Source organism: Macaca thibetana, chromosome 2 (genome assembly GCF_024542745.1).
Source record: "Macaca thibetana thibetana isolate TM-01 chromosome 2, ASM2454274v1, whole genome shotgun sequence".
Taxonomy (NCBI): Eukaryota; Metazoa; Chordata; class Mammalia; order Primates; family Cercopithecidae; genus Macaca; species Macaca thibetana.
In genome coordinates this window covers 177,084,655-177,111,166 of record NC_065579.1, presented here as the reverse complement: position 1 = coordinate 177,111,166, position 26,512 = coordinate 177,084,655, and the positions used below count along the sequence as shown (strand labels likewise).

General features: G+C 34.4%; 1 protein-coding gene and 1 long non-coding RNA gene across 6 annotated transcripts in view; one reads left to right on the top strand and one right to left on the bottom strand.

Moving 5' to 3' along the window:
* Positions 1-25,932, bottom strand: part of LOC126947872 (uncharacterized) — a 71,074-nt gene extending 45,142 nt beyond the window's left edge. Inside the window, exons 1-3 of one of the 3 annotated variants that reach the window (XR_007723232.1) lie at positions 25,804-25,932; positions 21,622-21,722; positions 12,782-12,843 (exon numbers count right to left, since the gene is read on the bottom strand). This is a non-coding gene — a long non-coding RNA (uncharacterized LOC126947872). The remainder of the gene's footprint in view (positions 1-12,781; positions 12,844-21,621; positions 21,723-25,803) is intronic. The other 2 variants (XR_007723233.1, XR_007723231.1) reach the window with 2 other exon arrangements.
* EPHA6 (EPH receptor A6) overlaps positions 1-26,512 on the top strand; it is a 932,172-nt gene that overhangs the window by 238,151 nt on the left and 667,509 nt on the right. The window lies entirely within an intron of this gene.

The window sequence follows — 26,512 nt, the reverse complement described above, 5'->3', positions numbered from 1 at the left end:
CTACAAGTGGACTTTAAAAAATATTTAAAGATCTGTAAATCAATCCTATGGATTTAAAGTGTGTTCTAATAGAGGTAGCTTGAACAAGACTTCTTAGTGATTTATCTTGTGTCAGTAAGATTGTTTTTATATTTTTATATGCAAAGTGATTTATCAAAACCACAAAAGACTCAGATAAATCCTGGAGGGAAAATGTCTTTCTGATCTCAACTGAAAGTTAACCTCAAGAGCTTGGGTTATTCATTCTACAACTGAGGCAGCAGCGGAGGAGTAGGGGAACGCAGATTATCTCTTCCTGAACAGCGGAGTCGTTAGATCAAACACCAAAAATAGAAGAGGAGGAAAAAGACAAGCCTTAAGTAAAATATACAAAAGCAAAGCAGTGGGAGAATAAGAAAACTATTGTTTTCTTGGATGTAGGAGCAAAGAGAGGAACCCCAGAAGAGAGGAAAGCAAATATATGCCTCTTAGTATCTGATTTTCAGAGTCATTGAACTAGGTCTCGGAGAATCAAATTTTTCTTCTCAAATGATTTTTCTTTACAATAATAGCCTATGCAAAATAAAACCAGCTGTCTCAAAGGAAAACACACATCTTTCCTCGCATTCCGAATGCTTTGATTGGAAAGGAAATTTCAGATCCCTTAGGGCATTCCTGTCTCTTGGGGAAGATTATCATTTTATGATTTGGTAAGTGTAACACACATTGCAATTCCTGCAAGATGTTTGACTGGTACAGAATTTCATGTTTTGAGTCATTAGAATGAATAAGTTATTTCAGATATATTATCATCAAAGGTATTGTAATGTGGGGACACAGGAAAGATTCACTTTTCACCTATGCATTCCTGAGAGCTAAAAAGCAAATTAGATCATCATAAATCAGCTCATATTTTCACCCACACAATTTTTGGTGTGAATTTTATTTTTATTCTGATTTATTTTATTACTGATCAAGAATTTAGCACCAGATTCATCCTAGACATACATAATAAATATAATAATAAGTGTAACTTTCAAAATAATTTATAATAAATACATATTCATAATTATTCAAATGTGTATCTCAAGTACAAATGTGTTGAGCATATCCATAGTAAAATAAGAGCTAATGGTCGGGTGCAGTGGCTCATACCTGTAATCCCAGCACTTAGGGATTAGAGGCCACGGTAGGCAGATCATGAGGTCAGGAGTTCAAGACCAGCCTGGCCAATATGGTGAAACCCCGTCTCTACTAAAATTACAAAAATTAGCCGGGTGTGGTGGCATTGGCCTGTAGTCCCAGCTACTTGGGAAGCTAAAGCAGAAGAATCACTTGAACCCAGGAGGCAGAGGTTGCAGTGAGCCGAGATTGCGCCACTGCACTCAAGCCTGGGTGACAGAGCAAGACTCTGTCTCAACCAACCAAAAAACAAAAAACAAAACAAAAGCTAATATTTATTGAGCACTTCCTATGTTTAAAACATTAAATCCAATACTTTCTTTTTATCATTTAATCCTCTGTTAGATAGTATGCTCTTACCATACAAAAGAAAACTGAAGTTAAATAATCAATATGGTATAGAGAATAACATTTGAATTAATAATATTAAATGCCTTATTATACTCTGAGCTATAATTGAAGGAAACTAAGGTATTACAGAATACATATATAGAATAAAAAGTAATTTCATCATTTCATCAAATGAACATATATATTACGATGAGAACTTATTTTTGATTAACAACTGTGCTACTTCTCTGAAATTTAGAAACAATACTTTGTGGTTGATTTGGATGACCCAAATACCAGCTGAGAAAAGTGCCATGAATTTCTTGTTTTGTTTCCAAATTTTCTTCTAACAAACAAAGAATTACAGTTTTAAAATGATTCATTAATTAATATGCTACATTATTAAAGAAAGTCAGCTAATGCTCAGCCCAAGAACCTAGTTAATAAACCCAAGGATAAAAAGCTTAGCATAGAGAAACAGGTAATGGTGGCTTGGGTAGTTCAGAAATGTCAGTAGAATAAAGACTTGCCGAATCTTGGTAACAGACATTACACAATTAGGTAAAGAAGTAGCAGCTAAAGGTTTTCTTATAGGACCCAAACAGCAAGAAATGAGGTGACAGGAATTGTTTGTGGTATATAGATTTTATGAGAGGTGGAGTTACACCTGGAGGTGAACATGAATTATATGTTTAACAAGAACTAGGCAAGAATGAGAACTAGGAAAGTTTTCCTTTAAACTTAGAACTAAAGTCAGAATGTAGTTGAGACAGAGGTGCATATGGGGAAATGGGGCAACACTGAACTGGAGAGCCAGGTGAAGGTGTTACTACCAGAGAAAGTGGTCATATCCAAGTATACGAACAGCCAAGTTCTGTAGTTTGGGCCCAGAGCCTTTTTCCTCTTATTCTTTTACCTCAAGTAGACGTTGATCAGCTTAAGCAGTTGCAAGGATCAGCCCTGCCTGTATTTCTTCAAAAATTATAGAATTGGAAATCATAGAAAACAATGTTTGGTTTAAAATGTAAATAACACTACCACTATGTGTTTATGGTAAGATAAGATGGGAAAATAAACTCAGGGGAAATATAGAAGGATGAGAAGGTAAAAAGAAATAAGACTGTGCTTGGGATATCCTATCTCTGAAAGTGGCTATCTGAAAGTCACTTAAACAATGGTGCCCTGTAAGAAGCCAAGATAAGGCAGAGAATAAGAAAGAAGAGAGTTCATTCATTCATTCATTCATTCATTCATTCATTCATTCATTCATGTATTTAACAATTGTTGAAATGTGTACTGTAGTATGTGCTATTATACTATAGTATGTCCTGGGTGCTGGAAATACAGACATAAAAAGGCATACTATCTACCTTCAAGAGACTCCCAATTTAGTTGGGGAGGTAGATTTGTAAACAAAGAAAACAAAAATTATATTACAGACATATTTATAGTATGAATGTGAGAAGAAAGGAGACACTAGTTAAGCCTTAGTCCTTGGGCAGTAGAAGAGAGAAAAGAGGTAAAGATTCCCAGTGACTATGTAGCTTCGTTGTGTCTTGAAGAGTGAACAGGGATTACACAGTCATACAAGTGTATAATGGAGAATGGGGATTATAGGAAGACAGAGTGACACATTATGCAGCCTATAGTTGTGATGTAGTATAACATGTTTATGAATTGAAAGTATCACACTGATGGATGTATCAGTCAGGCTCTAATAAGGAAACAGAAACCACATAGTAAATTGGAGAGGAAATGTTTATATAAAAATTATTATAACAGGATTTCAGTGAGATGAGATTGGCTAATGAGAAGTAAAGAGAACTATAAAGGATGACTAAATAGCAGAAGGCAGAGCCACCACCCCTAAGGCTGAGATAGGGTTCCCGAGATAGAATGGGAAAAATGTTGAAATCTGAACATCTGACAAAGATCTAACACCCAGCATCTATAAGGCATTTAAACAAATTTACAAGAAAAAAAAAAAAAAAAAAAAAAAAAACAATAGCCACATTAAAAAGTGGGCAAAGGACACTGATATGGTTTGACTGTGTCCCCACCCAAATCTCATCTTGAATTGTAGCTCCTATAATTCCCATGTGTTGTGGGAGGGACCCAATAGGAGATACCTGAATCATGTGGGTGGTTCCCCCATACTGTTCTCATGGTGGTGAATAAGTCTCACGAGATCTGATGGTTTTATAAGGGGAAACCCCTCTTGCTTGGTTCTCGTTCTATCTTGCCTGCCACCATGTAAGGTGTGCCTTTCACCTTCTGCCATGATTGTGAGGTGTCCCCAGCCACATGGAACTGTGAGTCCATTAAACCTCTTTTTCTTTGTAAATTACGCAGTTTCAGGTATGTCTTTATCAGCAGCGTGAAAACAGACTAATACAGACATGAACAGACACTTCTCAAAAGAAGATATACATGTGGCCAAAAATTATATGAAAAAAGCCAAACATCACTGATCATTAGGGAAATGCAAATCCAAGCCACAATGAAATACCATCTCATACCAGTCAGAATGGCTATTACTGAAAAGTCAAAAAACAACAGATGCTGGCGAAGTTGTGGAGAAAAATGAATGCTTTACACTGTTGGTGGGAGTGTAAATTAGTTCAACCATTGTGGAAGACAGTGTGGCAATTCCTCAAAGACCTAGAGGCAGAAATATCATTTGACTCAGCAATCCCATTATTGAGTATATACTCAATGGAATATAAATCATTCTATTATAAAGATACATGCATGTGTATGTTCATTGCAGCACTATTCACAATAGCAAAGACACGCAATTAACCCAAATCCCCATCAATGATAGGCTGGATAAAGAAAATGTGGTACATATACACCATAGAATACTATACATCCATAAAAAGGAACAAGATAATGTCCTTTGCAGGAACATGGATGGAGATGGAATCCGTTATCCCCAGCAAACAAATGCAGGAGCAGAAAACCAAACATTGCATGTTCTCACTTACAAGTGGGAGCTGAACAATGAGAAAATAGACACACACTTAGGCCTATGGTGGGGAAGTGGGGAGGGAGAGCATCAGGAGAAATAGTTAATGCATGCTGGGCTTAGTACCTAGGTGGTGGGTTGACAGGTGCAGCAAATCACCATGGCACACTTTTACCCATGAAACAAACTTTCACATTCTGTACATGTACTCTGGAACTTAAAATAAAATTTAAAAATATAAAAGAAAGGACAGGAGAAGGATAAAAAACAGTTAAATAATTAAAAAAAGAAAACCCTTCATCTTCTAGTGTCCCTCCAGCATACATTTCTGACTGAGCTTAAAATCGTATCCGCTGATAAGTAAAAAAAAAAAAATTGAATGCCCAAGCTCAATTTTTACAAAACAAGCAATGAAGAATGATTTTGGAGTTCAGAGGCAATAAAGTGGTAACTGGCACAATTGATTAAAAAATGCTTGGAGATACTACAATTGGTGTGGGAGAGAAGCCAAGTTCAGATGGTTGTGGACACATAGAAGAGACAAGGGCTTAGGAAATTTCATAGTCCACATTCTGTGATGTATGAGAGAATCTTGGTTCTGAATCCAGCATCTTATAAAAATAGGTATCTACGTGCTAAATTTTTGCATACACTCAGACTGTAGAGCTAAAGCTAAGGAAGAAAACTTGTGGACTGAATTTGTCATGGAGTTAGCTCCATTTTTCTTTAAGTCTCAGTTCATATAGAATCCTCAATTTATTAGAACCATGTGTGACAATATGAATATCAAATTTTATTATTTGAGCTAAATAATATAAAGTGATCCATGATTACACATGTGCTCCTGCCAAATTTTCAGAGAGGCTCACCCTCACCCCAAAATCCTAGCAAGATTATATTCTTGCAAAATGCTCTGAAGAGCCAACTTCTCTTTCTTCCTAATATTTACTTCAATTCACAATAACATATTAATGCACAATGTTTGATAAAGCCTGTATTCCTCACTAAACTGCAAGCTTCAAGAGATCAGAGACTATTTTTGTTCTCTGTGATTTTCTGAATGTCTGGCTCAGTGCCTGACACAGTAGTATGTCAATAATATTCGTTTCGTGAATGAATAACTGAACAAATCATTTTAGGTTTTGCTGAGATGATCTTGACAACCCAGAAAAACATTTCTTTTCTTATTAGTGCTGTTTAGAGGTAATGGCATTTACATTAATGTCCTTTAAGTCAGGAGTACTTCTGATACCAAGTGATACTGGTCAGTACTTTTCCTATTTATATGTGTTAATTACATATGAGCGTCCATTCCCCTTTTTCTCACAATTGCCGCCTTTGGAGAAAGCTCCTGCGCTGCACAGACCACATTTGCTTCATCATAACTGCTGCTTCAGGATTCTTCCTTCACTGACTGTTCTCAGAAAGCAAATAAATTGGAAGGAGAAAAGACTTGATTAAACTCTCAATTTTTTTCATGGTTGTTTACTACTCTAACCTATTTAAAATGTATATACTCATAATTTAGGTGAAGTATGTTTGGTTTTGAAAAATTTGCTGCCAATAGAAAATATATATCTGCTATGAAAATTAATACCTTAAGCTGTGACTGTCAAAATTCTTTGAACTAATGGGCCTTTAAAGAAAGTGCATTATTTAGAATCATTTAAAAGATGCAAACAATGCACGAGGAGATTCATAAAGCTATAAAATTATTCTAAGCCAGAACGGAATTTCCCTGATCTTTAAAGGGATTTAGCTATTAATTTTTAAATGCTGAACATAGTTGACATTTCAAATTGAATTGTTACTGAAGTAATCACATCGAATCTCTTGGTTAAATGTTCAAAGTAGAATCCATGAAATATGCATGTTACCAAATCAAGGCAAAGGGTCTTTCTTCAGAATACCTGATTTTTTATTTAGATAAAATATTAGATGCCTTTTATTTTAAAATAAAACTATCTCTTAGTAGGAAGATACACTTACTCTTCAAAGAAAACCTGTGTGTGGAACTCAAGGGTCTTGTGCAATGTTTATTCTATAATTCAACTCACTGCATATCCACTGTTTGTGAAAAAGTGAACTGAAAACTTGTAAGACTCTATTTCTGATGTCAAGATACTTAGACTCTGATAGTATTGGGAAAACACACTATTTCTAGGAAGTGTTACATATCACAAATATTTTCCAAGATCAAATTTCCCAAGTGTGGTATTTATACCTCTGTTGTCACATTAAATGAGTTTATGTCATACATGAGCAACATGTTATAATTGTAAATTATTTTTAATTTTGTATTGACTGTCTTCCAATGTGTTCAGATCATATGATACTATTTATTTTTAGTAACTGTATAAAGTTTAATTTTTAAAGAAATATTTGTAAAAGAAACTAGATTTTTAAAAAGTAGTAGTAAATAATAATACATATGGCATGCAGATGCTCACAACTATAAAATGATTAATCAATGGTGATTGAGAAACAGTTCTAACAACTCTTTGTAATACAAGTTTACTAGCACTCCTTTTAATATTAATAATACCTTCATGTCAGTGATTTTAGAAGATCATGATGGGTGTTCAATAAATATTTGTTGAATGAATAAATTAATGAATAATGTGTTTTTAGAAATTTATATTTCTAATAAAATCAAGGAGGGGGTACACCTAGTGCATTTAATTTTTAGTTCGATCTTGGTAATTTGTTTTGAAGTAAGAGTGTTTCTTCTACCATAGGCCTGATAGAACATTTGACAATGCCTGTTTTTCCAGGAACTTCTATGCCTATTCTCCCAATAGGATCTTCTCAACAGAAACTACACAGAATATAATAAAACATTTACAAAACAATAACAAAAGTAAAAATTTCTGTAATAAAAACTAGATATAGGGATTACACAATGTATTAATTAAAGGTACTTTTTATATATTTGAATATGAAAATGTCATTTATACTGTTGACTTCAGTTATTAAATAGGTCATATGTCCTGAGGTTTTAAGGTTTTAGGAAAGCTAGAGAAGAGAAAGGTTTCATAAAATATTTCCAGGCAAGTCCTGCAGAAGACACATCAGTGTTCCAAATGGGATGAGTTTCTGTTGATAAGACTCAAGAGAAGGAGAGGTTTATCTTATCAAAACAGATGTCAGTGGCTACTACCTTTTCATTATTTTGCAACAAGCAGCCTCACTGGGGTCTTCTCAGCACAGTAAACACTCAGTCAGCTATTTAGGAACTGTGGAGATTTCAGGACAGAGATTATTTACAGGTATCTGTTTTCATTTTCTTTGTTTCTTTGTTTGTTTTAATGAAGCTATCTCAAAAGTCAAATTTTATATACTTGAGCACTAAATGTTTCCTTGAGTATGCTCAAATGAGTTCTATAGCAGGCAGGACATATCCAGAGATAATTAAAAAGAAAATAATTATGATGATAAATCAAAATGATCTAACGGGAGACAGAATATAGAGGCAGACTCGAGTTGAACAATTTAATAGGTCAAGAGGGAAGTCTGTCTCTCTTTTTTTTTTTTTAACCTGAAATCTCTCAGAATGGTATTTAATGTAATGTGGTTCACCAGATAGAAGACTTTTTTCTTCTTCTTAGTATATCTTTTATATGTAAGCCTTTTCCCTTTGTCCTCAGTTATTTTAAGTAAATAATGGTAAATTTCCCAAGTGTTCATTATTTAGTTATTGTTGCCTGCCAGTGTCCATCTGCCTTAGGCAAAAATTTAAATTGCATACTTTACGTCATAAATTCACATCCTGTAATCTTTTGAATATTAAATTTGTTTAATATATGTTGACCATGCACTGGATAATACTGTGTTATATCAGGAGTACATAGGTGAACAAAAGACAATCTGTGTTCTGGGATCTTCACATTTAGGAGAGAGAAACTAGTATTTTCAAACTTCTATATTTTAATTTTGAAATGACAGATATATAAAGATTGTAATTGAAGAATGAAAGCTAGACATTTGGATCTGATGCTGAAAAGAGACGTGTGAAGTAAGTAGAATCTAGGTGATTACTGAATAAATGATTAAGACTGGAATTATCCAGGAAAATATATATATATCTCAAAGAGAAGCAATAGTGGGATCAAATAGGGAGCCAAAGAGAGAATGGAAGAGAACCCAAGCCAAGTGGCATAAGCAAACTCAGAGAAGATGGCATGTAGTAGCATTACAAGAAGAGTGACTTTCAAGAAGCAGAGGGGTAAAGTAGAATGAGGACCAAGAATAAGACATTGACAACTTGACCTGATTAAATTAACATTTGAGACAACCATTTCTATAATAAAGGGAATGGGTTGTGGGAAGAAGGCAGGCTGATTACTGAAATGTGTCAAGAAGAGAGACGTATGTAGCACTACTTCAATAAAGACTCAGGGATAGGCCAGGTGCAGTGGCTCATTCCTGTAATCCCAACACTTTGGGAGGCCAAGACGGGCAAGGATCACTTAAGGCAAGGAGTTCAAGACCAGCCTAGCCAACATGATGAAACTCCATCTCTAATAAAAATACAAAAATTAGCCGGGCATGATGGCACATGCCTGTAATCCCAGTTACTCAGGCGACTGAGGCAGAAAATTGCTTGAACCTGGGAGGTGGAGGCTTCAGTGAGCCGAGATCGTGACACTGCACTCCATCCTGGGTGACAGAGCGAGACTCCATCTAAAAAAAAAAAAAAAAGGAGGTCAGGGATAAAGAATTGTTTTGGTTTTTGGTTTGTTTAATGGTGGAAAATTTTTACTCAAGTATTTTTATATGAGCTGATAGGCAGAAGCCAATTGAAACAAGAAAGTGGAAAATTCTAAAAGTAAAGGACGGAACAAGGATCAGGGAGGGTTGGGACAGGATCCAGAGTATAAGCAGAGGTGTTTGGTGTGAAAGGAAACTTGAGCACCTTTCTCTGAGATAGGACTATGATAATGGAGGCTTATAGGAAGAAGCTAAAAGGCTGAAATATAGCTGTAAGAAGAGAATAGTCAGCAAGCAACAGATGAATAACTGCCTTGTCCAGAGCACCTAGAACATGGATATATGAATTCCCACTGTTAATAGTTGCATATAAAAAGAAATACTTCTTGACTGAAAATAAAAGAGAGTTTTGAAGAACATGTACACACACACACACACACACACGTTGACGTTGCAATGGACTGAACGTTGTACTCCTACCCCACATTTCATATGTTGAAACCCTAACACCAGTGTGATAGGAAAGGAGGCCTTGCAAGGGAATTAGGTCATGCGGGTAGAACACTCATGACAGGACTAGCGTCCTTGTAAAAGAGTAAGAGCCCCACTCTCTTTCTACCATGTGTGGACATAAGGAGAAATCTACAGTCCACAACCTGGAAAAGGACCCTCACCAGAACCTGACTACTGACACCCTGATTTCAGACTTCCAGCCTCCAGAAATGTGAGAAATAGATTTCTGTTGTTTATAAGCCACCCAGTACATGGTAATTTGTTACAGCAACCCACACTGAGTAAGGCGCACATGCATATACACACGTGCACACACACACGCACACATACACACACATTTATAGTTGACCCTTGAATGACACTGAGGTTAGGGGTGCTGTTCCCTGCACAGTTGAAAATTCACATGTAACTTTTGACTCCCCCCAAATTTAGCTACTAATAGTCTACTCTTGACCAAAAGCCTTACCAATAATATAAACAGTCGATTAACACATATTTTGTATGATAAATGTATCATATGCTATATTCTTACAGTAAAATAAGCTAGAGAAAAGGCAGTGTTATTAAGAAAATCATAAGCAAACTAGATTTACTGTTCATTAAGCAGAAGTGGATCAGCATAAAGTTCCTCATCCTCATTGTTCTCCCTTGATTAGGCTGAGAAGGAGGAAGAAGAGGAACGGTTGGTTTTTCTGTCTCAGAGGTGACAGAGTTGGAAGGAAATCTGCACATAAGTAGGCCTGCACAGTTCAAACCTGTATTGTTCAAGGGTCAACTGTATTCTTTACTGAAACCCTAAGGGTGTTGCATGTTGTTATTGAGATAAGTCATTACAATTCAAAAATGTGAGGAGAAATTTACTTCTAGAAATTTTACAACCTTGCGTAGGAAAGTAGTTCTAGCTCTTCATTAAGAAATAATTCCATTTAAAGATTCACCCAAACAGCATCTGTATGGCAGTCTAATGAAGTAGCATAGAACAGCTGTAAACACAGTAAAGTATTTCTGGCAAAACAAACATGTATTGGCCGGGCGCGGTGGCTCAAGCCTGTAATCCCAGCACTTTGGGAGGCCGAGACGGGCGGATCACGAGGTCAGGAGATCGAGACCATCCTGGCTAACACGGTGAAACCCCGTCTCTACTAAAAAATACAAAAAAAACTAGCCGGGCGAGGTGGCGAGTGCCTGTAGTCCCAGCAACTCGGGAGGCTGAGGCAGGAGAATGGCATAAACCCGGGAGGCGGAGCTTGCAGTGAGCTGAGATCAGGCCACTGCACTCCAGCCTGGGTGACAGAGCGAGACTCCGTCTCAAAAAAAAAAAAAAAAAAAACAAACAAACATGTATTTTGAATTAAATACAGTATCAAAAATGGTTTTTAATAAGTATGCTTATAGTAGATGCTCATTCTTAGAGTTTGAACATTTAAAGCAGTTACTATTAGGCTATGCTTTATGGTTATTAAATATTATAATTCAACATGTGATTAACTAAAAGAGAAAATAGGAAAAATAAAGTGCATATTACAAATACATTTTCTCTATATATTAATAGCAAAGGTGTGTTTATGGAGTGGGACTGGCTTCTGTGTCTCTGACATCCCTGGCTCTTTGAAGCTGTGTGGTCTTGCTCTTCTGTTTGCTTTTCCTGGGAAGCTCTGCCATCGATGTGGCATGACTGATTCTGTTGTCATTCTTATCTCAGAGCACATGTCAGGAAAACCTTCCTCGACTCTCTGATCTAAAAGAGCTTTTCTCCCATTCAACTACTCAGTTGCTCAATAGTATCTCTTGGTTTTCTTCAGAGCTTTTGTTATTAACTAAGATTATCTTCGTCATCCATTTGTGTTTTGTTTGTTTGTTTATTATTTGTATTCCTAACCTATAATTCTGTAAGGGCAGGTACTGAGTGCCTGGAACATAGTCAGCTCTAAGTAAATATTGCTTGATTAATGAATGACCAAAATAAAATAACATATGTATTCTGTATTTTATAGTTGGCAATTAGAAAAATATTTGTTTAGTTGGCTAAATGAATTAACATATGCAGATTTTCCCTATCACAGGGAATTGGAGATGGGAGGCCATGAGGGCTACTGATAGCACTCACATTCTCTGAAGCAGAATAACCGAACCTTGACATGTTGATATACGGGTTTGTCCACAGCAGCTCTAAGACATATTAAAAGCAATGTAGTTCTCATTATGCTCAGTAGTGATTTTGAATTATGTAGTGTTCTTACCCTAAAAATTTTTCTTTTTACAATTTGTAAATAACTTGTACACATTTATGGCAGTGTTTTGTGCATGCTAGGAGCATCTTGTATATGTGCCAGTGTACAAAATATTTTGAGAGCTGGTGCTCAAAGTTACCTTTGTTTGTAGGAAAACAGGTGTTCTAGGTAGGCTGAATAACCAAAGCTATAATTTGTTGATGGAAGAGAAGATGATCAATGTGTCTTTATGTCCACAGCGCATTGTCAATACCTAATATAGTGAATCTGATCTCAAAATTTTCTATCAAATAATAGAATTATTTAATAAAGGAGACAAATGATATTATTTAAATGGCCTAACAATGCCCTATGTAATGTTTGCCATTTATTCATATAATTAACTTTGGTAGTATAGATTTTTATAGGGTGATTATGGTGATTATTTTCCCCAAAGTATCCTATCAATAATTTAGGCATCTCCCACCGGAAAAATAAGACTAGATCCCTTGTTTGTCAGTAATTCCAAAAAAGTGAGGAGACTTTCTTAAGCCAATGTCATGATTTTTCACAACTTAGGCCATTCTTTGCAAACTTCACATATCTACCACTATTTCTTCTTCAGCTTGCTATACTGTTTGCTCTTGCCGTTCTTTCATCTTATGATAAAAATAACAGAATTAACGGATGTTGTTTGTAGGATATGTTTTTTACTTCTAACACATAAAGATTACATGGGTTGACTTGTGTTTACCATTAAGATGTTGAAGTCCCAATTCTTTTTTAAGAATTTAATTTAATTTAATTTAATTTTGTGTTAGTCTGTTTTCATGCTGCTGATAAAGACATACCATAGACTGGGAAGAAAAAGAGGTTTAATTGGACTTACAGTTCCACATGACTGGGGAGGTCTCAGAATCATGGCCAGAGGTGAAAGAAACTTCTTATATGCTGACGGCAAGAGAAAATGAGGAAGAAGCAAAAGCAGAAACCCCGATAAGCCCAGCAGATCTTGTGAGAATTATTTACTATCAGGAGAATAGCATGAGAAAGACTGGCCCCCATGATTCAATTACCTCTCCCTGGGTCCCTCCCACAACATGTGGGAATTCTGGGAGGTACAATTCAGATTGAGATTTGGGTGGGGACACAGCCAAACCATATCAGATTATATTTTTATTTCCATAGGTTTTAAGGGTAACAGGTGGTGTTTGTTTACGTAAGTTCTTTAATGATGAGATTTTGGTGCACCATCACCCGAGCTCTATACCTTGTACCCAATTTTAGTCTTTTATTCCTCACCCCTCCTGCATTTTTCCCCAAGTCCCCAATGTCCATTGTCTCATTCTTATGCCTTTATACCCTCATAGCTTAGTTCCCACTTATGAGTAAGAATATATGATGTTTGGTTTTCCATTCCTGAGTTATTTCACTTAAAATAATGGTCTCCAAATCCTTAAAGAACTAAAGGTAGAACTACCATTTGATTCAGCAATTCCACTACTGGCTCTCTACCCAGAGGAAAAGAAGTCATTATACAAAAAAGATACTTGCACATGCATGTTTGTAGCAGCACAATTTGCAATTGCCAAAAATATGGAACCAGCTCAAATGCCCATCAATAGATAAGTGGATAAAGAAATATATATACCATGGGATATATATATACCATTCTTTCCATAAAAAGGAATGAAATGATGGCATTTGAAGTCCTCATTTTTAGTACCTATGAATGTGAACTTATTTAAAAATAGGGTCTTTGATGATGATGAGGTTAAGATGAGGTTCCTAAGGTGGACCCCAATCCAGTATGACTGGGGTGTCCTTATGAAAGAGGAAAAGTTGGACATAGACACAGATGCATTTTACAGGGAAGACAATGTGAAGACACATGGAGAACATCATCTATAACTAAGAAACTAGGAGGGAGGCACAGAACAGATTCTGTATCACAGTGCTTAGAAGGCACCAACCCTACCTACATCTTGATATTGGACTTCTAATTTCCAACTGTAAACTACTTAAACAAATTCATTGACTTACAGTGGATGATGGTCTATACAGCAGCCCTACAAAACTAATACAGGGAAAAAAAATAACTGAGAATCATGAGTTAGATAGTAATAACTGATTTGAGCCATTTAAACATGTCCAGTTGGTATTAGGGCTTCAAATAGAAAAGGATCTTCATTAAAGAATAATTTGCAAATCACTTATTTTTATGTAAATCACTATAGACAAAATTGAAAAGAATTTCAGGAAATATAATTCACCCATTGCCATAGTTTAACTTTTTGCCTGCATGTTGACTGTTGTCAGTTCCTTCTTAATCTAACCTTAGATTTTCCCATTGGGATGGTACCAGTCAGCACTTAAATATGAGTTTTTCTAAGTTTCAGGAGCTTACTGAGAGGTGTGTTTTGCTCACAGCATGTGGGTCTTCCACTCCAGGCCTCAGATTAACTTTGACATAACAAGTTCTATAACTGCTTGCAGCACAGCACAGCAAAGTGCCCTCTTCTATTTACCCTTTCTTCTGTTATCCTTTTTATGGCGAGAGACTGCTTTCTCCTTTACCTGTGGCACTCTACACCACATGTGACTTAGATTTACAGTCCAAATAAGAAATTATAGATGTGTGATGTGTACATCTGCCTTATGAGATTTTTAAAAATCAATCAGGACAAGGAGTCAATGGTATCCAAATTGTGCATCTTTCATCAAACCCATTCCTTCATGCCACTCCTTGTTTCTTTCTGATCAATGCCATGTGAAATGGAAAGGATTTCCTTATTAAGCAATGTCATAACCTCCTTCCTAATTTTTATATAATCTGAATAAATATAATCTAAAGCAAGTGAGCCAAGAGAGACAGTATCCACTTCTTATTTCTATAAAGAAAATTCAGAGATTTTATCACATCATGGATTTTGCTTTAACTGCATTTACACAACTTGTTTTAGAATGATACTACTTAGACTGCACAGGGAAAGCTAAATCTAAGAATTTATGTTAATACTGTGGCAATCAGTTAAATTATTTAGAACTAAATTTGTTAAAACATTAATAACATACTCTTTTTATAAAACAAGATTCAAACAATTCAACAGGATATATTTTTTAAAAGTTTCTCTGCAATCTTCATATGACCGTAAAGCATATGATAAAAATTGCTAAGATATTTTTCTTTTTTTTTTGCGGAATAATCTATGCATCTATAATTATATACAGTATATTAAAGATTATTTCTATTTATACCCCATTTATATTAAGTGTATTAGTCTCTCCTTTGTTAAAACTAAATTATTGTTTTAAAACAAAACGTATGTGTGCTAGCTTCAACAGGGAAAATCACTATCTCACTATTGGGAAAATCACTATCTCACTATTGGGATAATTTACATTTATCTGAATCCTAGAAATGTTGTATATTTTTAACACGTTTATTGGCCATCTATTTTTTTAAATTTTATGAATTGCCTATTTATACCCTTTATTCATTTGCCTACTACTGATTATATATGCTATTTCTGTGCAAATTGAAGCATACTAAAAATGTATACATTTTAAAGTTGGATACCCTTTCATATAGTTATATATGCCATGTTGCATTTATGGGTGTGCTATCAGTTATTTTGCCAGCCCCTCTCTTGATGTTCTCAATGGGCATTTAAATTGTTTCCTTTTTTAGTCTATTGCAAATAGAAAATCAACATACTTGCATTGACATTGACATATTTGTGTACATATTTGAGTACATATATAGAATGTTAATACAATTAAAATTAGTATGTCAATGAGCACACATATTTTAGATTTTTGATACATATTTTTAATTTACTCTTCAAAATTTGACAGCAGTTTACACTTGTACCAGCAGTGTAGAAGAGTTTTTCTTTTCCCATACCTTAAGCAACACTCAGGGAGTATTAAATATTTTATTCTTGGATAATCTGTTAATTTTTAAATGGTGGTTTAATTAGCAATGTTTTAATTTTTTAAGTATGAGTAAGGTTGATCTTGAGTTTTTTTTTCTGTTGTTACTTTTAATGCAACAAAGATTCTCAAATTCCTCATTTGAAAAATGAATTCAATAGAAACAACAGGTTGATTTTAATTTTACACATAAAAACAAAACAAAATTCCAAGGATTTTTTTTTGTTCTGACACTATTAAGAAACACAGATAAATATTATTGCTAAGTCAACAAATAATGGAAACAATAAAGCAGAGTTGCAAACTTTTAGAAATTATTCTTTTCACAACTCTCATCATTGTTCTCTGAAGTCTGGATATCTAAAAACAGTTACTCATATCAAATGAAACTTCCAGTTACCTTTTAGTAAATGGAAACAGAACAGAGTTGTGCTTTCTCCTACATGTCTCCATGTTGGACTAGAGAGTAAAATTGATAACTTTGGGAAAGTTCTCAATGGTACCATGTTATCAGAACTAGTTTTATGATGTAGAATAGTGTCTGCTTTTCTGCCATTGTAGGGAGAAAAATTGATTTTCTGGTACTTACTTTACCAGCAATTAGGACTACTTGCAGCTTCATGCAAAACAATGGAATTTTATTAGTTAGTAGAGAAAAAAAAGGGGGCGAAAGAAATTCTGAGAGGCTTAAGTTACACAGAGTAGAAAAGAGATGAGTAAAGGTGAATTTTAAGACATGGAAATTGACATATAGAATGTTTCATGTCTAGATTGTTTTTGTCAATTTGAATTTTTTACTCATTCAAAAATAAAGATAATGTTCATATCAATTAATGTATTAGGAAAAGTGGGTAACTAGATGTCACATGTTCCAGAATTTTTTCCAATTTTGTGTTTAAACTTTGACTTTTGTCCAGTTTTTATACTGAAATAATTTGTTTTGCTATGGGGCTTCTAGGTGTTGTGCCATACTTTTATAGGCAATAAAGATATGTTTAGCTTCTAGAAAATCTAAAGCATTGTAACTTAAATTCTTCTGTTTCAGAGTAAATACTAAAGATTTTTCAGCTTGATATGTATCATTATGAGAAACATAGTTTACATGACACCATGTATAGAGGATACATGTATAATGGAAACATGGTGGATATTTCTCCCCTTTTTATTACAACAAGGTTATCTCATTTCGTTGTGCTCACTTAATTTTGCTGCTCCGATACTGCAATTTTTTGTTTTGTTTTGTTTTTTACAAATTGAAGGTCGTGGCAATCTTGCATGGAGCCAGTGCATTGCCTCGAATTTTCAATAGAATGTGTTTACTTGGTGTAATTCTTGCAGTGTTTAAAAGAATTATTATTATTATGTCTGTTAGGTGATCTGTGACCAGTGATCTTTGAAATTATATTGTAATTGTTTGGGGTGCTATGAACCATGTTCTTAAAAGATGGTGAACTTATTCCATAACTGTTGTGTATATTCTGACTACTATCTGGCTGTTCCCTTTCTCTCTCCCTCTCTTTGGGCTGCCTATTCCCTGAGACACAACACTATTGAAATTAGGCCAATTAATAACCCTACAGTGGCATTTAAGTGTTCAGGTGAAAGGAAGTGTCACATCTCTCACTTTAAATCAAAAGCTATAAATGATTAAGCTTAATGAGGAAGGCATGTCAAAAGCCAAAATAGGCTCAAAGCTAGTCTTCTTGTGCCAGATAGCCAAATTGTGGGTACAGAGGTAAAGTCCTTATAGAAAATTAAAAGTGCTACTCCATTAAACACACAAATGATAAGGAAGCAAAACAGCCTTGTTGCCGAGATGGAGACAGTTTTAATGGTCTGGATAAAAGATCAAACCAGCCACAACATTCCAATAAGCCAAAACCTAATTCAGAGAAAGACCCTAATTCTCTTCAATTCTGTGAAGGCTGAGAGAGGTAAGGAAGTGACAGAAGAAAAGTTGGAAGCTAACAGAGATTGGTTCATGAGTTTTAAGGATGAAAGCCATGTTCATAACAACATAATGCAAGGTGAAGCAGCAAGTGCTGATGTAGAAGCTGCAGCAAGTTATCCAGAAATCTAGCTAATACGATGGATGAAGGTGGCTACACTAACAACGTATTTTAATTTTAGACAAAACAGCATTGTATTGGAAGAGGATGCTCTCTAGAACTTTTACAGCTAGAGAGAAGTCAATGCCTGATTTTGAAGCTTCAAAGGACAGACTGACTCTGCTGTTAGGGGCTAATGCAGCTTGTAATGTTAAGTGGGAGTCGATGCTCATTTATTATTCCAAAAATTCTAGGACCCTTAAGAATTATGGTAAATCTACTCTGCCCGTGCTCTGTAAATGGAACAACAAAGCCTTGATGGCAGCACAACTATTTATAGCATGGTTTACCAAACATTGTGGAGAGCTACTGCCCAGAAAACATGAGGCCTCTTAAAATGCTACTGCTCATTGACAATGTAACTAGTCACCCTAGAGTTCTGATGGGGATGTACAAGATGAATGTTGTTTTCATGTCTGCTGAATACAACATCTGTTCTATAGCCCATAGATCAAGGAGGGATTTCAACTTTTAATCTTATCATTTAAGAATACATTTTTTGCAAGGCTATTACTGCCCTGGATAGTGATTCTTCTGATGAATCTGGCAAAATAAATTGAAAACCTTCTGGAAAAAGCTCACCAATTTACATGACATTAGGAACATTTGTGATTTATGGAAGGTCAAAATATCAACTTTAACAGGAGTTAAGAAGTTAATTCCAACCCTCTTGGATGAGTTTGTGGAGTTCAGGACTTCAGTGGAGAAAGTAACTGCAGATGTTGTGGAAATAGCAAGAGAACTACAATTAAAGTAGAGCTTTAAAGTATAACTGAACAGATGCAATCTTTTTTTTAAATATACTTTAAGTTCTAGGGTACATGTGCACAACGTGCAGTCTCATTACATAGGTATACATGTGCCATGCTGGCCCGCTGTACCCATCAACCCATCATTTACATTAAGTATTTCTCCTAATGCTATCACTGCCCCCGCCCCCTCCACCCCGCAACAGGCCCTGGTGTGTGATGTTCCCCATCCTTTGTCTGAGTGTTCTCATTTTTCATTTCCCACCTATGAGTGAGAACATGTGCTGTTTGGTTTTCTGTCTTTGTGATAGTTTGCTCAGAATGATGGTTTCCAGCTTCATCCAGGTCCCTGCAAAGGGCATGAATTCATCCCTTTTTATGGCTGCATAGTATTCCATGGTGTATATGTGCCACAGTTTCTTAATCTAGTCTGTCATTGATGGACATTTGGGTTGGTTCCAATTCTTTGCTATTGTGAATAGTGCCACAATAAACATACGTGTGCATGTTTCTTTATAGTAGCATGATTTATAATCCTTTAGGTATATACCCAGTAATGGGATCGCTGGGTCAAATGGTATTCCTAGCTCTAGATCCTTGAGGAATCTCCACACTGTCTTCCACAATGGTTGAACTAGTTTACACTCCCACCAACAGTGTAAAAGCGCTCCTATTTCTCCACATCCTCTCCAGCATGTGTTGTTTCCTGACATTGTAATGATCGCCATTCTAACTGGTGTGAGATGGTATCTCATTGTGGTTTTGATTTGCATTTCTCTGATGGCCAGTGATGATGAGCATTTTTCCACGTGTCTGCTGGCTGCATAAATGTCTTCTTTTGAGAAATGTCTGTTAATATCCTTTGCACACTTTTTGATGGAGTTGTTTTTTTTTTCTTGTAAATTTTTTTAAGTTCTTTGTAGATTCTGGATATTAGCCCTTTGTCAGATGGGTAGATTGCAAACATGTTCTCCCATTCTATAGGTTGCCTGTTCACTCTGATGTTAGTTTCTTTTACTGTGTGGAAGGTCTTTAGTTTAATTAGATCCTATTTGTCTATTTTGGCTTTTGTTGCCATTGCTTTTGGTGTTTTAGACATGAAGTCCTTGCCCATGCCTATGTCCTGAATGGTATTTCCTAGGTTTTCTTCTCAGGTTTTTATGGTTTTAGGTCTGACATTTAAGTCTTTAATCCATCTTGAATTAATTTTTGTATAAGGTGTAAGGAAGGGATCCAGTTTCAGCTTTCTACATATGGCTAGCCAATTTTCCCAGCACCATTTATTAAATAGGGAATCCTTTGCCCATTTCTTGTTTTTGTCAGGTTTGTCAAAAATCAGATGGTTGTAGATGTGTGGTGTTATTTCTGAGCCGTTGGTCTATATCTTGAACATATGCAATCTTATGATAAAACTTGTATGGGTGAGGAGTTCTTATGGATGAGCAAAGAAAATGGTTTCTTGAGATGGAATCTACTGGTGAGGATGCTGTGATCATTGTTGAAACGACAACAAGGAATTTAGAATGTTGCATAAATTAGTTGATACAGCAGCAGCCATTGTGAAGACAGTGTGGCGATTCCTCAAAGACATAAAGACGGGAACACGGTTGGAACCAGCAGTCCCATTACTGGGTATATACCCAAAGGAATCGAAATCATTCTATTACAAAGACACATGCATGCATATGTTCATTGCAGCACTATTCACAATAACAAAGACAAGGAATCAACCTAAATTCCCATCAATGATAGACTGCATAAAGACCATGTGGTAGATATACACCATGGGATACTGTACAGCCATAAAAAAGCCATGAAAAAGAATGAGATCATGTCTTTTGCAGGGACATGGATGGAGTGGGAGAACATTATCCTTAGCAAATTAACACAGGAATGGAAAACCAAATACCACATGTTCTCTCTTAAAAGTTAGAACTAAATGATGAGAACACACGGACACTTTGAGGGGAACAAAACACACTGGGGCCTTTCAGAAGGTGGAGGGTGGGAGGAGGAAGAGGAAAAACAACTAATCGATACTAGCCTTAATACCTGGGTGATGAAGTACCTATACAACAGACCCCTATGACACAAATTTACCTGTTTAACAATCCTGCACAGGTACCCCTGAATTTAAATTAAAAGTTACTTATTTATTTATTTATTTTTTGTTTTTAATCAGCCACAGGGTTTGAGAGGGTTGACTCCAGTTTTGGAAAAAGTTATACTGTGGGTAAAATGTTGTCGAATAACATTGCATGCTACAAATAAATTTTTCATGAAAGGAAAAGTCCACTGATGCAGCAAACTTTATTGTCTTATTTTAAGAAATTGCCACAGCCACCCCAACCTTCAGCAGCTACCATGCTGATCTGTCAGCAACCATCCACATTGAGGCAAGACTCTCCATCATCAAAAAAATTATGACTTGCTGAAGGCTCACATGATTTTTTTTTTTTTTGCAATACTTTAAAATTAAGGTATGTACATTGTTTTCAACATGATGCGATTGCACATTTAATAGAATGTACTACAGTGTAAACACAACGTTAATACGCACTTGGAAACCAAAGAGTCTGTGTGACTTTCTTTATTGTGAAATGCAGTTTATTGGGGTGGTTTGTCACTGAACCCGCAATATCTCCATGGTATGCCTGTAATTTACCAATGCTTCTTATATACTACATTTTAAAAGACAATAACAATGATCCAATGAATATCTATATTAGCACTGCACTTACTGAAATAATGTAACCTTCCCAGACCTGGTTATAAAATGGATTGTAAAATACTATGGTACTGGAAATAACTTTCAAATCAAGCTGCAACAGCTCAGTTTGAAAGTGTGGGGGAGGGAGTTAATGGCAGGATATGGCAACCATTTCGTATATTGGTTTTTGTCTTTGTAATGAAACTATTTTCCAAACAAAACTCACCTCAGAAATAAGTAGTTTTTCTCATCAAAAGCTGGAGAACTCTCCAAAACTGCTTATATCACATAATTAGCATTTTCTCTAACTATTTTTGCAGGAGGCATCTGGAAGAGAATATTCAAAGAGTATATAATGAACCTAAACTCAGGAATGTATAAAATTGTGTAACACTTATAAGAACAGAAATTACTGTATATGAAGAAATATAGTTGATGACTTCACAAATTAAACTACAAAAAAAGCAGCTTACAGTGAGAAATGAATATTCTCACAAACTGTCAGTTTAAGAACACAGTGCTTATATATAAAGTATACATGTTTATGACACATAAGATGTTTCACATGTATGTTGTTTTTGCTTGTTTGAATTTCTTGTTCATTTAAAAATAAAGATAGCATACATATTGGTATGAATGTTAGCAAAACTGAGTAATTATATGTCACATGTTTCATTTTTTTTTTGGAATATATAGGCTTGATTTGAGCATTTGAGACCAAGCACATAGACATATGCTTACATACTTTAATAGTTGTATTTACACCATAAGGCGAGAAACAGACTTTAAAAAGTAATGACTCACTCTTTTATAAAAGCTAGAAGTGCTTTTGTATAGTTTTGCACCTACGGATTTTATTAAATGTGGAGGTGACTTGCTATAGTTTTCTTTAGTTTTGTATTCCTCAACATAATGCCATATTCATGTATGGAAAGAAAAAGATTTTTGTCAAATTGGCACTAAAAAGATGTAAGAAGCAGAATGCAGAATATTCTTGGGCTCAGGAGTTTAAACAGATAAGAACGCAGAATTAATGCGTCTATTGAAATTAGGCAGGGACTGATGAAAATTTTAAAATATCTTCCAAAATGTTAGGAAAAGCTACAAATAAATTATAACATTACAGATGAAGGCTTAAAGATTTTAACATGTAAAAGGTTTTTATAAATTATTTTAAAATGCTACTCTCTCAATAAAAAATCAAAGGACAAAAACAGCAGTTCAAACAAACATTTGTTAAAAACTACAGAAAGCTAATGTGCACCATGAAAGTGTTCAAAATCAAATCTAATTTAATACTCAAAGAGATGGCTGTTTATCTGTATTAAAGTAATACATCCTTTACGAATGATTATGTGTACTTTTTCTCTCCAGGTTAGATTGAAATTGACACACTTATAGATTCCTGGTGTAAGTATACATTGAAGTAATCATTTCAGGACAGAATTAGCCAGCATACTAGTAGGCCTTCAATGTCAATACACTTTAACCATGTGACTCCATTTCATTCTAAGGATATATGCACACATAAAAATTAGAACTTGCATTTACTATAGTATTATTTAAAAATTAAAATGATCTAGATGTCCAAATATGAGATTATCAACATTATGATATACCATAACAATAATATAATTTTCATGCATCAATTAAAATAATATTTTAAATATTATAATATTTTACAAATAATGTTTTAAAAATAATGTTAGAAAATACTGGTTACATTTTATTGAAATAAAATTTGGGGAACAAAATTTATATACCAACTTAAATTTTTTTTTAACTTGCATAAAAATTTTGAAAGAAAATTTATCCAAATATTATGTGTGAATCTTTGTAAATTGAGAAGCTTTTTTAGCAATTATAAAATGAGCATATATCATTTTTAAAATTGTCTTTATTAAATTTTGATTGAAAAGTAAAAATTATATATGTTTGTCATGTATAACTTTTTTTGAAATATGTATACATTGTAGAATGGCTACATTGAGCTACATTAGCATATGCATCACCTCACATTTATCATTTTTGTGGTAAGAACACTTAAAATCACTTTTGCAGTTGTGATTTATTTCACATTTTGTACTTTATTTGCAGTTTTCAAACATGAATATGTATTACTTTTAATGTTGGAAAAATATAAAACACTATTACAAAAATTGTTTATGAATCAGATACAGGATCCACACATGAAGAAAGCAGAAAAATGTGCTAAATAGCCTGTTATTTCATTTGATTTTTATTTTATATAAAATCAGAAATGTATAAACATATATGTTCACTTGATAATTTTTCATAAATATTTTAAATTACCCTTTATCTTTTAAAAAATTGTTTAGCATGTCACTGTCAGCTATGCTCAATTTTTCCCCTGCTTTTATTCATCCATGTTATATGTTCTTTGGATTTTGCCCATGCATACACTCCCTTTAAAGCTTTCATTTAAAAAACTTTTAATCAGTTCGAAGGCAGTTTATTTGTTGACTTTCACATTAGTATAAAATTCTACTATTTATGCTATTAATTTTATTTAGGATCTGCCAGCCACTTAGAAGAATCAGTGATATGCATGTAACACCTGTAAAGTAAAAATACCCATGAATATTGAGTCCTTTCTCTGACCTGTGGCACAATCAGTACTGTGTGTTTCTTTTTTCTTTTTATTTGATGAAACTGCCAGTAAATATGATTACATATATTCAGTATTGACCAACAACATTTTTCTTACTTTTTAAAATGTAAGCATTAAAGTTTACTATACTCATTTTGAAAGCAGTCTGACTAAATTTATAGCCTCACTTTTTTTTTTTCTCATGCTACAGATATTTCAATTAGAAAATGCTTTGGCTTTATGATATGTAATAAAATATCTGTGAATCCCTAAATTTGTCCGTTGTAACTTAATATTCTATCTATAACTCAGATCTACCACATGAGAGCAAATTATGTAACCCCAACTAATTTGCCATAAGAATTAACAATTGGGCTTAATCTCCTTCAACTTATTTTAACAAGTGTCTTTTGTTAAGACAGATGCTGCCTCAAATTCACTTTCCTTGCCCCTGCCATCAATCTTTGTGAAACATGTTTCTACTTCCACTTCTCTGTCTCTGCCTGGCATTCCTAATTAATATCTTCATCATAAGTATTTTACAAAACCATTCTTTAGTGTGACAGTGATCTCATGGTTGATTCCAATATCCCTGTTTGTTTTAGGATTAAGACTACTTACTATTAATAATGAAAGATTATTGACCGCTCGTTCGCTTTGACGCTCTTTGGTGTTTGCTTTCTGGACAGTCCTCTCTTTTTTATATCACATGCTCATTGTGCTGATTGTCAACACCACTTCTGCAAAACCTCGCACATGTGGGAGACCAAGACTGATCCTGAGCTTCTTAGCTTTCTACTTCCACCTACCTTTCCCTATAGCGTTTTTATCAAACTATATTGAGAAATGATTCCCAGGTATTTTTTCTACTCCAAATCTTGTTTCTTCTACCGAAATCTGTACTTCTTGTATTCAGTAGTACCCACAAATGAATGTTTACCACTACTTCAAATCTGTCTTAAAATAATATAGATTTCCAGCATTTTCACTTTCAGAAATTTATTCAACACACAGATTGCACAAATTTGCAAGCATATATACACAAAGATAATCACTGGATCATTATTTTTAATAAGTAATGAAAAAATCTGAATCATTGTTTCAGGATACAAAATCAGTGTACAAAAATCAGTGACATTTATTTGCACCAATAACATTCAAACTGAGAGCCAAATCAAGAACACAATCCTATTTACAATAGCCACAAAAAGAATAAAATACCTGGAAATACAGCTAACTGAGGAGGTGAAGGATTTCTACCAAGATAGTTACTAAACACTGCTGAAAGATATCAGAGATGACAAAAACAAATAGAGAAACATCCCAGGCTCATGGATTGGAAGACTCAATATCACTAAAATGGCCGTACTGCCCAAAGGCGACAGTAACCGAAACAGCATGGTACTGGTACAAAAACATTCTTATTTTAAAAATTTAGTTTTCTAAACATTCCCAAAACTACTTGTGAGTCAAGAATAATATTTTAAAAGGTCTTAGAATTTCTTAGCAAAATATTTATCACATAGTTTGACTAATTACACAGAAACACTTTCAGTACTTCAATATTATCTGAATAGTTGAAGTTTACCATTAAAATATTTTGATATCACAAGACACACGATTGCTTCAAAATATTCTACTTTGAAATTACATCAGATAACAATGTATAACTGGATACTGTGCTTAGCTTAATATCATCAGTTAAATAAAAATATTATAAGGAAATTTTTATTTGTTTTATCAGAAGGTACCTTATACAAGTTAGATGCACAGTCATAATGCAAAACTTAATTCTACCTTTAAACATCATTTCATGAACTCAATGTTAGGAAATATATATCCTCTTCTTGACAGCTCTAACTTTTTCTCTCAGAAAATCATGGCTTGAGTGAAGAGGTTGAAGAATTCTAACAACACTGAGTCATAATATCAAACTTGAAGTAACAATGCTGTAATAAACATAAAGTGACAGCACATGGCCAACATGCGCATGCACAAAGATTATCCTATGTAATGGCTGGATGTGACCTTAAACAAGTTACTTTGGGGGTACTGGAGAATATCCACTGTTCTGTCATATATGCTTTAGATATCACAGTAGCTTAATATATCCTAATATAGTACATTTCACAGATCCACCTTTAACTTATAGACCTTAAACATTTTATACAAAAGAATTTACTACAAGTACTCAGATAAAATAGAGTAATAGTATTAGGTAAATGTTGCTGCATAATTAGGTTTGTTGTTGTTTCATATACACTGTACTACTTATTTTAAGACTGAGAAATGAAATTGAGCTTTGGCTGGATTTTTGTTTTTACTTGTTAAACTACTTTTCATCTCTTTTCAGTTACTACCTGAGTATATTTTTCTAATGTCAGTAAAATAAATTAATAAGTTGTTTCTTAGAAATTGATGAGATAAAATGGAAAATTCAGATTTGTGAGCTTTTATGTATATGATGTCTACATATATATATATACTGAGATGGAGTCTCTTGTCA